Source organism: Podarcis muralis, chromosome 12 (assembly GCF_964188315.1).
Source record: "Podarcis muralis chromosome 12, rPodMur119.hap1.1, whole genome shotgun sequence".
Lineage (NCBI taxonomy): Eukaryota > Metazoa > Chordata > Lepidosauria > Squamata > Lacertidae > Podarcis > Podarcis muralis.
Genome location: NC_135666.1, coordinates 24,662,993 through 24,680,240, shown reverse-complemented (window position 1 = coordinate 24,680,240; position 17,248 = coordinate 24,662,993). Strand labels below are relative to the sequence as shown.

Below are 17,248 nucleotides of genomic sequence, written 5' to 3'. Positions count from 1 at the left end.
AATAGGAATTTTGACTGAGGTAACAGATAAACAGATATCATTTTATTTTTATTTTTGACATGATTAGGCTAGCATAGATTATAATGATTTTGATCCACCCTTCCATTTAATTTTCCTGATTTCATTACAGCAGAGCAGTTTTCTAATATAGATGCAATATCCACGGCCATGCCCTTCTGCTTGTTTGCGTGACTCTTTTTGAAAAACGGTTCCTGCCTTCTGAGAATGCTTAGAGAAAGGGCAAAAGTTTTAGGAGACCAGTGAGAAGAATAAATTCACTTCTTTCTAGGGTAGCTACCTGCAGGGTAGCAGAAAGCTTAAAATTTTTAGTTTTTAAGAATCCAGGGACCTGCACTTGTGTTACAGCAACACAGAGAATTGTTAGGGTTTTTATGAAAACACCACAGAGAGCAAGTCTCTATAGGAGGCAAAGGAGGCAAAGGAGAAATATTATTCCTTACCACCAGAGAAATAAGAGATTGATTCAATCCCTTCCCTCTGAACCAGTTTTGCTTTGAGGTGACTGGAAATACTGTATTTTTCTGTGCATTAGACGAGGTTTTTTGACTAAAAAATCATGTCAAAAAACTGGGGTCGTCCAATACACGGATAGTGGCATCGGTTGGTGGGAGCGCAATTTCCCCTGATGCCACAGTGAGCAGGGAGTGATCTGGGGGGTGTTTCTTGCCCGCAGCTGCATGGGGGGTGGGGGAGAAGCTGCACTCTGCCAGTCAGCTTGTTGGCAGGAGTGCAACTTCCCCTGATGCGGCTGGCACTCCCTGGGTCATTTCCCGCATGTGGTGGCATCAGAGGAGGTTGCGCTCCCGCTAACCAGATGGCTGGCAGGAGCGCAACTTCCACCGATGCCGCTGTATGTGGGAAGCACTCCCTGGATCATTTCCCGTGTGCGGTGGCATAAGGGGAGGTTGCGCTGCTGCAAACCGGATGACTGGCGGGAGCGCAACTTCCCCCATGCCACTGTGCATGGGAAACAATCTGGGAGTGTTTCCTGACCACAGCTGCGTTGGGGGGAGACTCAACAACTTTGGGCCATCTCCCCTCATTTTCTTAAAATGGAGTCCCCCCAAAGAGGGAGTGTCTTATACAAGGGGGCGTCTTATAGACGGAAAAGTATGGTATGTGTATTTCTGGGTAGCTAAATGTTTGTCACATTGAGAAAGAATTATTATTTTTATTATTAAAAAGGAAAAAGGTTGAGTTGTCTAAAAAAGAGAAGAGTGTTACAGCTATGAAGGTAAATGCAAACACCTTAATGTTTAATATTTCTGTGCTAAAGAACAAGAACATTGGAAATATTACTGCAAAGCAAACCCAAGTCCTTATTTAAACTATTTGCCATCCAAGTTAGTATTTAGCTTTGCAGTTTCTGGTGAAGAATATGCCAACAGAGCTTCTACCACCACTAACAGCAGCAGCAGCAGCAGCAGCATTATTAAATAGCCTTCTAAGCAGTTTACAAGTATAAAATCCAATTACACAAGCATTAAAATACTGTTTGCGGGTGCAAGACACCCTAAATTCCAGATCCAGCTAGTGTTAGAATTAAATTAAATTCTAATTAAAACTGGTTGCTAGACATGTGTGTATTTGAACTGTGTACTAGATGCCTCAAGCCCTCTGGAATCAACAAGCATCAAAAGCTAATTAAGCCAGGACTAGCCTCTTACATGAGCTGATAGTCTGGGGATAATGAATGTTTAGGATCAAGGGCAACTTTCATTTGCAAATGAGTGGGCTTACTCCTTCCCTCCCTCAACTGAGAGTTAGTTTGAAAAGACAATGCCAGTGTTTTAGGTTAGGATTTTAGAATTGCAGTTGGGAGTTATGTGGCAGAGATAGTAAGCAGTGGGTTTGAGAATAACGTTTGAGACAAATGGTTGGGTGACAAATCTAACCCACCCCCTCCTGACATTGGATGCAATAGGAGTGAAGCTATAGGAGTGAAGTTATCCCTTTCCCTAAGAGATGTCCTGTTTTCCTATTAGCTTTGCCATGTGATTTTTTTATTCACGAGCCATTGGATTTTCTAGAGATTCCTAAATCTCAAACGAGTATTAAACAGCATATGCATTTCTTACAGGGAGTTTTGCATGCAAAATGAAAATCCACCCTCCAGTGTGGAGTAATGGTTTTAGTTGTTGAGTATGTGTGGGTGTTGGGAAAGATGGAGGGCACAAGGAGAAGGGGATGACAGAGGACAAGATGGTTGGACAGTGTTCTCGAAGCTACCAGCATGAGTTTGATCAAACTGTGGGAGGCAGTAGAAGACAGAAGTGCCTGGCGTGCTCTGGTCCATGGGGTCACGAAGAGCCGGACACGACTAAACAACAACATGTGTGATTAGCATTGGGTCAGGAATGGCTGAAACAACTTCATTTATGATATGAATGTTCCCAAGATACTTTCTCTTCAGTAGTTAGTCAGCTTTAGTTAATATAAATCGGTCCTGCTGCCAGTGCAACATAAGCAAAAATGGGGAGGAGTGAGTATCTATCACTTGCTAAATGTCATGCCTCCTCTGTGCATTGTACATTAAATCCCAGGACCAATATTTAATGTCAGAGTGCAGAGCTAGCCCTGCCAATTCACACTGAATCAATTCAAGCAGTAATACATGTTTAATTTAGCACAGAGCAGATGACTCGCACTGGCAAGAAATACCTACTGGATGATAGCTTTGGCAGTAATCCACACCCAACAAATGATAGTCCAAATATTTCCATCCTATTAGTGAGAGTTATGGGGCAATTCAGTTGGGTTACAGCTTGATAATTAAGGTTTTAACTTGTTCATAAATGACCCGGAGTTAGGGGTGAGCCAGTGAAGTGCCCAAGTTTGCTGGTGACACCCAATTATTCAGGGTAGTTAAAACAAAAAGGGATTGCAAGGCGCTCCACAAAAAACGTGAATGGGCATGAAACATCCATATGCAGTTCATCTCAGTGGTACAACCTCTCACTTATTTACTGCTGGATATGGCACCTAATTTATTCTCATACGAAGCCTGATTATTAATGAGCAGGTCAGTTTGTGTGGCAAAATACATTGTCGGCATAACCAGGTGACATCTGAAGGTACAGAAGTTGGCCACTGATCCCCCCTTATGGTAGATCATTGCTAATTATTTAAAACAATGGAGATACAGTGGTACCTCGGGTTAAGTATTTAATTCGTTCCAGAGGTCCATTCTTAACCTGAAACTGTTCTTAACCTGAAGCACCGCTTTAGCTAATGGGGCCTCCTGCTGCTGCTGCGCCGCAGGGCCACGATTTCTATTCTCATCCTGAAGCAAAGTTCTTAACCTGAGGTACTATTTCTGGGTTAGCGGAGTCTGTAACCTGAAGCGTATGTAACCCGAGATACCACTGTACTGATGAATTACGACACCTACTCATGTCTCAAATTGGTGAACATTGTATACTGATTGCTAAATCAATCCTCTTTATCAGCAGTTCCAGCCCTATCATTAGGCAGATCTCCTTAGATGGCAGTCAACATTTCAATCAAGCTATCCACCAATATCCCAATTTTTTCCCCCCTAATTAGTGCAAACCCCATTTGTGTATTATGTTAAGCTGGAAATTTTTTTGCCCACGTGTACATCATTTTACATGTTTACATTGAAATGCATTTCCAATTTTAAAGCCCACTCACCGTGTCTGGAGCTCCTCATGACACCTCATCCTTTTATTTTTCCACCATGAATAATTTGGTGTCAATAATACAATCAGTGTAGCGTATAAATGGATTGATTTTATTGTATACTAGAGTACACATTGCTGTCATAATAGGAGTTTGTTTTTGTAATTCTTGCTGTAAGTACAAAGTGTACTTACAAAAAGTTAACTTCAAAAGAGCCCCATTTCATTTGACACAAGAAATGCAATTTGAATGGGTTGCAGATCTCAGCCAAAATAGTATGCTTAGGTTATGACCTGCCATTGATTTTACAGAAGAAAATATTAAGCTTCCATGGAATCCTTTTTAACTGTTTTAGAATTGATCCATGCTAGAGCTCCAATGGAAAGAGAAAGAAATCGGATAATCAGATTTGACATTTTTGTTATTGTATACTTTTGCTATCTTGATAGGAATTAAATTAGAGCAGATTTGCACTTGGGCTCAAAAGTCTTGTCCCACACATCAGGGACTGAGGTGCTATTTTAAAATCTACATTCTTATTGAAATTGATTGGCAGGTATTTGTGGAACAATAATTGGGATATGTACACAAATCCCTAACGATGCATTATCAGGGTTTGATTTTGTTATCATTAGGGTTGTCAACCAATCCAGCAAATTACAGTAAATGGATTTCATTAACTGATTAAATCTGCATACACCTGTATGTGAATAAAACAATAGTTTTGAAGAAAAAAAGTGTTATTTGGCCTTTTTAGCTGATGCCTGCCTGTGCTGCAGCAGGCATTATCTTAAAAAAAAGAGGTTCCCTCCTGACTGAGAGAAAAGTGTTTTCCTTCCAATAATCTGCCACCTATAGCTTTTATCAGTTCTTACATCAAAAGTAAAAAATAGTTGCCTAATTTAAATGGAGACACCTTTTAAGTTGATCAGAAGATTTTTGATCGATTTGCCTACCCAATTACTCAATGGGGAGGGTGATTTTGTGGCACTCACTCTTGTGTTGGTTGACGTCTGCAACAGGGCTAACATAGTAACACATTTGTGTACTTCTACAAGTTGAATCAGCAGCAAACATTAGTTGTAAAAACACCCACAGACACACTCACAGTGTGAATCGTGAATTAGGATGTTGGTCACTGATCATGACCATATTATGTATGCAGAGAAGGCACCATCAGTGTGTGTTAATAGCTGGAAAATGCTCTGATGTTGTTGAACCTAGCACACAGATACCCTCACTCCAGATACAGAAAGCAAGTACTGCACCTTTTCCTGCTTAAGTTGTTATGGTCTCAGTACAGAACCAGAAAATAAGCTCTGGTCCCTCAGTGGGATCAATGCCCGAACACTGAAGATGTACACAGTGCTTTTTCTCTGGGGGGACACAGGGGTACGTATACCCCTAAACATTTTGTGAATCTAAGTTTGGCCTCATTGAGGGGCAGTATTTCAATATGAGTAGGAAAATGAGAGTACCCCTAAACATTATTTTTTTTTTAGAAAAAAAGCACTGGATGTACATAACACAACATAGTCGTCCAGTTGTGATTTTGAATGGTGGAAAAGTCTGAAAAACACCCCATTTTTTGTTTTGAAAAAATAAAAGTTTTTTGCATGTCTTCTAGCCATTGCTCTCGCAATCAGTTGCTTCATGAGCACAAAGTTTATATTTTAATAGATGTTGCCTACACTCTCTCTGCTTCCCCAGCCCAGTTAGTGTGTGATTAAAGACTTTTTGCTGTGCCCCGATCTACTAGATTTTAATTAGTAATATTAACACCTTCTCTGCACATTAAATTCTGAAGCACACACCTATTATGTACAGCTAAAAATGCAACGGGTAAGTATAACAAATATCCTTATACCCCAACCCTTGTTTGCTTGCTTAAAAGTACTTGGTTGCTGTGACAATCCTCCTATCAGTGGATCAAAGAGTCCCTCATTTTGAATGATGCTATGTGCTGTTCCAGAGGTATTGTCTGGGGGGAAATGGTGGCCAAGCAAAACTTGTGGTGGCAGCCAAATTCCATTTTAACAACAACAACAACTGCAACAGCAGCAACAATAGCAGCTCTCCCTTTTTAATTCTTCCCACCCAAAAAAACTTGTCAGAATGTCCCCCATAAACTGTAAACAGAACTATCTTCTTCTGCTTCTTCATCATCATATTTGTATCTCACCTTTCCTCCATGGAGCTCAAGGAGGCTTACATCATTCTCCCCATTTTATCCTTTCAACAACCCTGTGAGGTAGGTTGGGCTGAGAGTATGTGACTGGTGCAAGGTCACGCGGTGAGCTTCGTGGCCAAGTGAGGATTTGAACCCTGGTCTCTTGGGTCATAGCCCAACACTCTAACCACTATGCTCTCTTTCTCCATGAAAGGTGGGGCATTTTATTTTACAATCAACATATATTTTTCTTGGGTTCATTTGCTATGACAATGAAAATGTGAAATTCTGTTTTGGATTTACCTCTACATAGATGCACAGCATAGCACACTCCAGTCTGTGAAAGAAGATTCTTCATGAATGAGTCATTGTTGAACTGGCTGCTCAAAAGGAAGCTCAGAGTAGTCCATAAATCTTCCTTACATTCCGTTATTAAAGAACATGGATTTTTGTCTGGTAAATAAAGGGAAAACACTCATTAATCCACTTAGTTCTTGTATGAGGAGGCAGGGAAGGGGAAATGATGCTTTACGAGCAGCAAACATTTTGTAGACAAAAGAATGGTCTAAAAAAAAAAAATCCAAAACACCAGTCTGAAACCCTTCCAAAACTAATACATCATGACTTTGAATCTGTTATGTTGTCTGCACAGCCTTGTTCTGTTGTAGTGGGTTAACTCAATTGAATTATATATATTCTAGAGGTTTGACCAAACACACTGCGGAGGCAGTGGAAGACAGAAGTTCCTGGCGTGCTCTGGTCCATGGGGTCACGAAGAGTCGGACATGACTAAACAACAACAAATATTATAGAGAGAGATCTCTATAATGAGCCAGATGTTTGCCAGGGTGGGATCTGGAACATCTGTCCTCTACCAGTTTAGCTGTTTCACCAGCATGGTGCATGTCATGAGAAATACCATCAGAAAGCTGAAAGGCAGAGGAAAATAATAGATTGTTTTATAGTTTCAACATTTGTCATACTCTGAGTAGACCAATTAAAACTAATGGACATGACTAACTTAGGTCTGTTCACTTCAGTGGCTCTACTCAGTGTAGAACTTAGTTAGCCACACTCTTATGTGCGAGGAATTACCTTACACATAATAATATTCTGCTAGGAATAACAGTAAGGGAATGGCTTTTTCAGGCAAGGTCACTAAAACAACAGCAGTCGGCAGGTATCAGTACCCAGCAAATCAACTGGGCTCATGGTTTTGGAGAGAAATCCAGAACAACTTCAGGATCAGAAGAATAACTCTACTGGATAAAAATGCAGTTAGGTTGCTCTCTCCCCCCGCCCCCCCCCCCAAAAAAAATTTGGATCAAAGTTGGTTTGTGGGGAAACATCTGAAAAAGTTGTATTTAAAATAAAATTTAAAAAGGACAGAATAGATACAGTTACAGATAGGTAGCCGTGTTGGTCTGCCATAGTCAAAACAAAAAAAAATCCTTCCAGTAGCACTTTAAAGACCAACTAAGTTAGTTCTTGGTATGAGCTTTCGTGTGCATGCACACTTCTTCAGAATGCTAAAGGTGTGTGTACATCACTTCCCAATCCAGCAGTGGGTGTGGACTGGATGCAGAATAAACAAGGGTGTGTATACAGCTTTAGTATCAAATCAAACAAGTTCAAATTTTATTATGTGGTCACAGATCTGTTAAGAAAAATGTAAGAAAATTGACAGAATTTGATTAAAGTCATGGTTTTTTTTCTGAGGTATTCAATCATCCCATCCATCAAGTATGTGCTCAATATAAAGCATATTTAGTGCCTCAAACTTAGCAGTCTATTAGATAAAAGAGACATATTGGCTGTCAGTCCTGCTCCCTGTTTTGCAGGCCTTTTTCCACCTGGGCTGGTGGGGCTGGGCTCTGACTGACTCCCACTTTTTGTGTTGGTGTGTTTGGTGAGGGTTTGTTGTTGTTGGTTTTCTGTATCCTTATTTTAGATCTTTTTGTGATTTAGATGAAAACTGTTCAGTTTCGCTGTGTATTTTTTTAGTGTTTTATTATTATTTATGACTACTAGAATTGATGCTTTTGAATTATGGTGCTGGAGGAGACTCTTGAGAGTCCCATGGACTGCAAGAAGATCAAACTTCTCCATTCTTAAGGAAATCAGCCCTGAGTGCTCACTGGAAGGACAGATCGTGAAGCTGAGGCTCCAATACTTTGGCCACCTCATGAGAAGAGAAGACTCCCTGGAAAAGACCCTGATGTTGGGAAAGATGGAGGGCACAAGGAGAAGGGGACGACAGAGGACGAGATGGTTGGATGGTGTTCTTGAAGCTACCAGCATGACTTTGATCAAACTGCGGGAGGCAGTGGAGGACAGAAATGCCTGGCTTGCTCTGGTCCATGGGGTCATGAAGAGTCGGACACGACTAAACAACAACAACATGACTACTTGTGTTATGTGGTAGTTATGTATCATATTTTCATGCTGTACGCTGCCTTGAGCATGGTTTGAACAGTGAAATATAAATAAAATAAAATATAAATAAAATAATGCATGTATGCATGAGAGTACTGATAATATGGGTGTTTGCGGGTTGTTGTTTTTTTTAAAAAAGAATACAGTACTCAGCAAAGGAAATGCAGGTAGTAATTTAGGCTTAAATATGTTTCATGGGTATCACCAAGCATAAATACAGCTATAATTTAACTTGTGGTATTAATATTACTAAATGTGTATATTTTTAAATAGTTTAATGCATCATTTAGCTAGGTGTTGAGAAAATTATGGTTCTTTTATTTAAAGATGAAGGCTCTTTATGCAGACAATATATTTCATCTATCTTAGTTTATTATCTCGTTTGATTCTAGACAAAGGGTGTCTACAACGAGGGAATCCAATCTCAGTTTTGACAAGGCTTCTCAAATTCAATGCACAAAATTCAAGCTTCAGTGTACTTTTAAGTAAAAAGCCCTTGCTACCCTCCTTTTGTGTCTCTCTCTCTCTCTCTCTCTCTCTCTCGTGTGTGTGTCTATTTGTGCATGGCAGAGAAGTGCTTTGTGAAGTTGCTGCTGAGCTCAAGAGTCTGTGACATTATTAATTGAGAAGACTATGTTGTATTATGGATTGCTAGGTCATTTAAATATGTATAGTTTCATTTTGGGACTCACAGCACAATGAGAAAGCAAATGTGGGCCTGAAAATATTATTGTAGGCATCCTGTTTGGATAGGCAAAATGACATTTTTGCTAAGTTTTTGCATGGCTTATGTCTGACGATATTCTTTCCACTTGCATTGATGGCTAGATGGTTGCCTGAATGAGCATGGATGGGTTTTGATGGCTAGCAGCTGCTAGCTACTGGGCACACCCCACTTACAGTACTTGCAAATGTGTGTTTGTGGGCTGGAGAGAAACAGTTCGGAACTTATAAATGCAACCAGTGAAGAGGAAAATATCAAGTACAAGTTTTGCAGCTTGCTGGCAAGAATGAGCTTTGGGGTGCATCAAGAGTAGGTTGTTTGTTTGTGAGCCTAGATGTTGGTTTGCTCCCCTTGACTGTAAAATGCTACCCCTGGAATTAGTCTCTTGGGAAAATTGGGATGTATGCAATGTACTTGGTAGCCATGAAGTAGCAATGAGAACCAATGTGATTCAGAAAAGAATGACTGCTGGGCTTCAGTATGAAAGATCTGAATCTGAGTCGCCTTCTCTGTCATGGACTCATGGGGTGGCTTTAATTCAGCAGGAAAATAATAAAAGAAGGACTACAACCCACCTTTATCCCAACTTCTACCTTACTTTAGTAAATGAATACTTTAATATCTGCTGAGTCAGCATTCATATACATCTATATCATTTAGTGTCTGACAGTATACCAAAGCTGAAAACATGACTGCTTACAAAGAAATTAGCATCTTCCCCATATTGTATGCAAATAATATGTAGCGGATGTTATTTCCTCCCAGGCAAATTGCTTACTCTGCAGACACTCTTAATTACTTCCACTATCTCAGTTTGACTTGCTGTTGAAAATCTATTTGGGTTTTTTATGGTGGCATTTAGAGTCTTCCTTTTGCTTGTGAGTCTGACTTTTTGTACCAGCACTTGGAAGATGGGATACAAAGTTGCCCTTCAAAGTTGGCCATAATTCATGCTTGAATTCTTTGCTCATGAAGGGAAAATAACAATGTTGTAAATATTCTTTAAGCAAAAATGTTTGCATTGAAAGAGACTCGGTGCTTTTAAAAATGTCTGCTTAATTCTACCACCCTCTTGGTTTGCCATTGTTGTGCTCATATTCACCTGTTCAGTGTGCAACAATTAATGCTCTCTTTATCAACTCTGCATTGTGCACATACAATTGATCTGTAAAGCTTTGAAATATTGTTAAGCAAAGGGCTAAGAGCCCAAAATCTAGAGTATTCTGTAACTTCTCCTTCTCTCTCCCCCCTCCCATTTTAAGAAAAGAAAAGAAAAATACTGCATCAGTCTAATGAAAAATCAGAATTAAAGACCTTTCCAAAAGATAAATGAGCAGCTCTTTCGAAAAACTCTCCCCTCTATAAGTTTTCATGATCATACCTTTTCGGTATCATTTTGGGGGTTATCCTGTGGTCGGAAAAAATGATCATGGCACTTCTCTTCTTCTGAAGATAGTGCAGTCTAGCCTAGTATATTATTGATTTGTGGATTATTGCTTGCTTCTAATTTATCTGCAGGAGACAGAGCAGATAATAGAAACAGCCATTTTGGCAATGCAGCCTGTAGGACACAGGAGACACTGCTTCATCGTCCCAAAGCTCTATTTATCTCATTTGTTTACATCTATTAGTATAATTCTATATTCATTATAACTGGCACCTCAGCCCTATAGATCTGCTAGAACAGTAATATCCTAGGATTTGGGATTCTGTTCTTGTGGCAGTGGCTCTGTGGAGGATGTACCACATTAATAATTACATTGCCCAGTCTTCTCTGTGATCAGAACTAAATGTTTAGACTCACCTCTTGAGGGGAAAGCCAGTTGGTCTGAGTTGCACGGAACTGACTTCCTCTTGGCTTCTTGTAAGATTTGCTTTGGCACCTGCAAAAGCCCGAAACAGTTTATTACTTGCTCATAATGTGGTAAATAAAGAAGATTGCACGTTATTGTAAATAATTTTTTTTGTAATTATTCTTAATTGTTTCTGTTGTAGCTTATGGCTGGCTGGCTGACTTTATAAGGAGTAAACATAGTCCAAACTGTCATTCTGATAACTTACCATAAGAAAATCCACCCAAAGGTTTGCTTCTGTTTTCCTGTTACTGTAATTTTTGTTTTGAAAAGTTTGCTAGGATGCGCTGTGGAATCACCATAACTTCTGCTCCTGCTATTGCCCTTGCAAGAAACAACTTTGTGAACAGTAGGTTGAAACACTAGTACAGTATTCTGTCAGTGGCTTCCGCTGAGTTGTTTGTAAGTATAACATCATTAGCTGGGGCATGACACCAGGAGGCTAATCCTGTGTCCTTTTTTACTCTTTCTTCATAGTGAACTTTATAAGCAGTGAGCTTTCTCCATTTGGAGATTCATGGGTTTCCTGTTCCATGCCTTGTAGTACTCTTAATTAAGGTGCCTTTTGAAGTCCACATATGGGGTTGTGCCAGCAGAGAACACCATATAGGAAATCTTCTCCCTCCCTTTGTGGAATCTCAGGGTCTGGGCAGTAGAAATCCTTCAAGCATTGAGCCATGGAAGGATGTACATTCAACATCAGAACTTTGAACTGGACTCCGAAAATCAACAACATGGGGACTGGAGGAGGAGGAGGTATTTTGGAACATGTAGATAGATGTGTATTTTATTCAGGAAATGCTAAAGAAATATCCACCGCTTTTATTATAATAACTGCAGTGAAGCTTATTAATTTATGAAGGTGAAGCACCTTGAAAATAAGCATGCCTCCACTGATGGTAATAAAAGCTCCATTTATCATTAAGTGTGTCAGGCTGAAAACATTATCAGCGCTCACCTAATAAGCAGTGATGGAAGAAATGGAGTGCAGCACACTCAGGAATGCACCCATGCATTAGTCACGCTGTAATGCCGTCTGATTTGCATTATGACACCCTCGGGAAGAAAACAGTGTTGACAGGTGCATCAAAGCAAAGGCATGAGACCTCTGAGATGGATTTATTCAAATGGGCAAAGGAAGAAATACAGCAGACATCAGAAGGAGAAACGGGGTGGGCAGAGGCAGTCAAAGAAAACAGTCTAGCTGCAGCTCAGTTCTGAACATCCTCTCCATTCCCATGCATTGAGTGGGATTTACACAAATATTAAACATGTAGGAAGTTAAGAATTGCTTCCCGTATTCGGAGCACCCAGTAGTCAGAGGTATGATGAACCAGCCCAGAGACAGGCCTATCAGATCTCCAGACAAATTATTCAGAGCATGGGCTAGCGATGGCTTAAAATCAGGGATGGGGTCAGACTTCAGGGTACTGCCAATGGTGGCATCCCCAACATATGCCCCCAATGCATGGTATTTTTCTTCTTCTGCCACTGCTGTTGCTGCCAAGGCTACAGCAACACCACTCACCAAGCTTTGCTGAACCCCTGGGCAGCTTTTTTAAGCAGTGGGTCAGTGCTGGGGCCATTTTTAAATGAGGGTCAAACTCTGTTCCCATCTGTAGTGACCAAATGCTACTTTAATTTATCCTAAATGCACACACCAATTTCGGGTAAATCCAAAATGCAACATCTAGGCCTGTAGGTCTATGAAAAGATTTAACAGATCTATAGACCTGGGCATTGCATTTTGGATAAATTAAGTTGGAAAGGGAGAGATGGCCACTGTGAATGGGAACCAAGTTTGGCTCCCATTCGAAACAGTCACTGCCACTCATTCACCACTAAAACAGCTGTCTGAGGCCTCAGCAAGGAGGGCGGGAAGTGACTGCATGGCTGGTTCACATCTTCCTCTGGACCTCTAAGGCCCTGAGCCAGTGCCCAACCTGGCCAGCTGCTGTTGCTGGGTCTATTTAGAACCATATGCCTCAACTGAGTATGTATATGTGTGGTGGTGTTTTTAAATGAAAGTTTAATGCCCATCCATTCTAGAAGCATCTTGCCTCAATGTCAGGCTTGCCGTTGGCATCCACGGACCTTGCTTTATGGCTCGTCTGCAAGTGACTGATCAGCTAGGGATCTCCCCAAAGTATAAATGTGTTTTACTTCAACATCACTGCTGAGTACCATGAAATATTAACTTTATACATAGAACTAAAACTATCTTCAGAGCCAAAGGACTCTTTGAAACTATTTTTCTTGTTGATTTATTCATTCATTTTTCAAGAGGCAATAAGACATTTAGCATCTTGAAGTCATTTGGTACCTTGGAGGCTTAAAAAAGCAAAAAGAAACCCTACTGAGCAGTATTTATATAATAACATAATGCCATGGGTAGCAAACATAAGACCTTATGAAGCCCCTTGTGGTGGCTACCCTTACTCATGCTACACAAATCACTGAATTATCTCCAAGGATCATCCTAGTTGCAAGGAACTCAATGCCTTCAATACAGCAAAAAAATTAATTCACTAGTGCCTGTTACTGCATGTTTTTTGCAACAGCCTACACTGTGCACCCATTTCTGGTGTTATTGTTGCTTCCATAAATGTATGTTGGGTGTTATAGAGCTTGCAAAGAAGTTCCATACTGTGCAGTGTTGCATATCAAAGTAGACATGGCAATAAATTCAGATGAAACTGACATTTTTGTTGAGATAAAAAGGAGATGACTCAAGGGCAGGGGTGGGGAACCTCCAGTCATCTAGATGCTGTTGAACTACACCTCCCATGAGTCCCAGCCAGCATGGCCCTATGAAGGAGTTGTAGTCCAACAGCATCTATAGGACTGGAGGTTTCCCATCATCCCTACTCCAGGGAAGCTACTGTGTGGAGCATATGACCCTTCATACCTTCATTTATACCATGTTAGCATTAAATAATATATACACATATGCTATCTTCTCCCTTGGAAATCTATAATAAGAACTGCATGCCTGCCCTTCGGTTAAGACTGCAATCCTATGTAGATGTACCGTACTTGGAAATAACACACACACACCCGAACCTAAATACAGTGGAACTTACTTCTAAGTAAACATGCAGGATTGTGCTCTGTAAAGTCAGCATATTTCCTCCTCATGTGAAGGACAAGAACAGTTCAAGAAAGATCTTCTCGGACTTTTGGAACATGGAACATGAAAAGCATTGCCTTATTCCCAATGCACTTGCTCTTTCATTTACAACTCATTTACCTCCCACATATAAACCTATTTGGTACTTGTATTATACAGTGAATGATTTTCCAATTTAAGTCACATTCATTCATATTTTATGTAGTGTCGTTGGGGGGGGGGGGAGGCTTTTCTGGTTTAAAGCTTAACATTTATTGTCATAATGATATTCCTGTCTTAATTCTACTTCATTCTTAAGACATTTAGTTCTGCAGAGTGGTGGAAATGAAACTTGCCCTCATTACATGGTTGCACAGAAAGAGGTTGGAAAGTTCTTGCAAATGGAAAAGATTTGCTTGTACAAAAAAATGCCTTTCATATTGATATCAACATGCCTTGTCTAATTCTCTCCACGAGTACTCTGTGACATTAATAGTTGAAACTTTCAAATAGCAACCTCTAACAACCTATGGACACATTTTACATCAAGGATTGGGAACCTGTGGCCCTGCAGTTCCCGTTGGACTTCAGTTCTCATCAACATGGCCAGTGATTATGGGAGCTGTAATCTAGAGAACCACAGGTTAGCCATCCCTGTTCTGAATGTTGAATTTTTCCCAATGGTTGGGATGTAAAAAACATTACTTGTTCCACATACTGAAGGGTTGGCATTTCTTAAACAGGAGCCCACGGTGCCACATGTCAAACCACCTGAGGGGACTTCTAGAAATAAGACACGCCCTTCAGATGTTGTCAGACTACCATTCCCATTATTCTTGATCATTGGTCTTTCTGGCTGGGTTTGATGGCAATGTAGTACAATAGCATCTGGATAACACCATGTTGATTACCCCTGGTAGATGGCATGGGAATCTGCTCTTTAAAAAAGAAAGTAAAAAATCCCACTGACATGCCTATGAATCCCAATCAATATGTCATCCAAGATCTGTCTGTCATGTGTAAAGAGTGCAGCAGTGGAGGAGCTCATGTCAACCCTTACTGTTGGTTACGCTGACTGGGACTCAAAAACACCAGGAATGCCACAGGTTCACCACCACTGGAATAGGGCAATATGTTTCCCACTGGAGTGGAGTCAGATCTACTCACTAATGAGAGCCATTCCAGTTCAAGAAATAAGACACTCCAAGCCTGGAGCCCTAAACATACCCAACTCCCTTGACTGTTCCACATAAATATTGGTTTCCAGACCCTTGATCTTCTTAGTCACCCTCCTCTGTACACAATCCAGCTTGTCAATATCCACTTAACAGTTACCTCATCTAGCCCACATTTTACCAGCTTCTCCATAAGAATATGATGGGGGACTTTGTTAAAATTCTTACTGAACTCAATATACAGCACATCCACAGCATTCTCCCAATCTACCAAGCTTGAAACATGGTCGAGAGAGAGAGATTCATTCAGCATGGATTGTTTTTGAGAAACTCAAGCTGGTCTTAGTAATCACAATATCCTTTTCCAAGTGCTCACAGACTGACCATTTAATTATCTTTACTAGTTAAACCCACTCCCCTTCATATGAGCCAGAACTAGATTGAAAACCCTTTCTTCTTTTTCTGACTATCTATGATGTGACCTCCCTGGTTGCAGATTTCACTTCTGGAAGTGATACCTGTACTGATTACCTTGCTAAGTTTTAGATAGTTATATGACCGTGGAATTGTGTGATTTTGACCTCTGCTGTGATGCAGTCATGGATTCATAAACTTTCATTAAGCATAAGATCAGTTGAGAAAGGCGTTAAGTCAGCAGTGAGCTAATAAAAGAAGAACTGAGGGATGAGACTGAGAACAGGAAAGATGGAATATTAGCAAGCAAATCAAACGTGAAAAATGTCAACAAGTGGCGCACAAATCCATATCACACCTTAAGCCACTTTACACTTCTAGATTTTGAGATATTGATGCATTTAATATTAGAGTTGTGAATAAAAGTATATTTGACTTATGAATGTGGGGCCAATCTGTCAGTCAAATTAAATTAAATTAAAATACGCATTGAGAACTGTGCCACTTCAGAGCTGAGGTAGTTAACAACATGACGGGATATTTTATCCTCAGCAAAACCCTCTTGCCCCATGGAAAGTCACAGTGTTAGAAGACTTCAAACAGACTTTTTCCTGATATGCTAATTTTCCGTGCACGTATGGTTTGGATTATTATTTTTTGTATATGGAAACAAATCATCTCCCTCTTGTATTCTGAAGTACAGTCTCAGGAGAACAGCATCTTGCGGTGCTACTTTTTCCTGCTGAAAATGTACACTAGTGGCAATGTGGAGACACGTGGGAAAAATCTCCAAATAAAACACAATTTTTAATGTGTGGTAAGATGTAATTTCTCTTTCAGGACCACTGTTCTGGCTTTTTGATCCAAGAATTGAACACTTTCTTCTTCTTACAGATGTGGACTGCATGATTTAATTGCAGCTGTTCTTGCTTTTGAGTATCACAGTCATTCTGTTTCCTTTTCAGATTTGAGCTCTTTTTAGAAAGTCATTTCTCCTTGATCTTTGCCTTGTTTTTTATATCTTCTTTCAGTGCTTCACATAGTGCTATGCAGCTCTTCTAGAATGTTATATCATCAAAAGTGAAGCTTCAAAATTGGGATGCATCGAACCATATAAAGACAAACATTTGTGAATACATAAATAAATTAACCTCAAAGACTTGTCAAAACTAAAGTGTACTATGTGTACAAAGTGGAAGCATCAAGAAGGAGACTTGCATGTCTGCATATATGTAGTTGTCAAAATACAGTTACATAAAATGCTGACCAGATATATAAGGTAAAGGTAAAGGTACCCCTGCCCGTACGAGCCAGTCTTGCCAGACTCTGGGGTTGTGCGCCCATCTCACTTAAGAGGCCAGGGGCCAGCGCTGTCCAGAGACACTTCCAGGTCACGTGGCCAGCGTGACAAAGCTGCATCTGGCGAGCCAGCGCAGCACACGGAACGCCGTTTACCTTCCCGCTATAAAGCGGTCCCTATTTATCTACTTGCACCTGGGGGTGTTTTCGAGACCAGATATATAACGGAGTCCAAATAGCCGTATCTGAGTGGAAGATCATATGTTTTGCATACAAACATATAATCGTCTCCACTGACGTCTATTTTAGCTCTAATTGAATGTCATTTACAACTTGGGATCAGGATACCTAAAGGGTCTTGAGATCTTCAGACCCCCTTCTCTGAGTGCCCCTGCCAGGTGAAGT

At 40.4% G+C, this 17,248-nt stretch overlaps 1 long non-coding RNA gene across 1 annotated transcript in view; it reads right to left on the bottom strand.

Moving 5' to 3' along the window:
• The window catches only part of LOC114607470 (uncharacterized), a 51,505-nt gene that overhangs the window by 14,512 nt on the left and 19,745 nt on the right, over positions 1-17,248 (bottom strand). The window contains exons 3-4 of the long non-coding RNA XR_003709150.2: positions 10,798-10,876; positions 6,137-6,286 (exon numbers count right to left, since the gene is read on the bottom strand). This is a non-coding gene — a long non-coding RNA (uncharacterized LOC114607470). The remainder of the gene's footprint in view (positions 1-6,136; positions 6,287-10,797; positions 10,877-17,248) is intronic.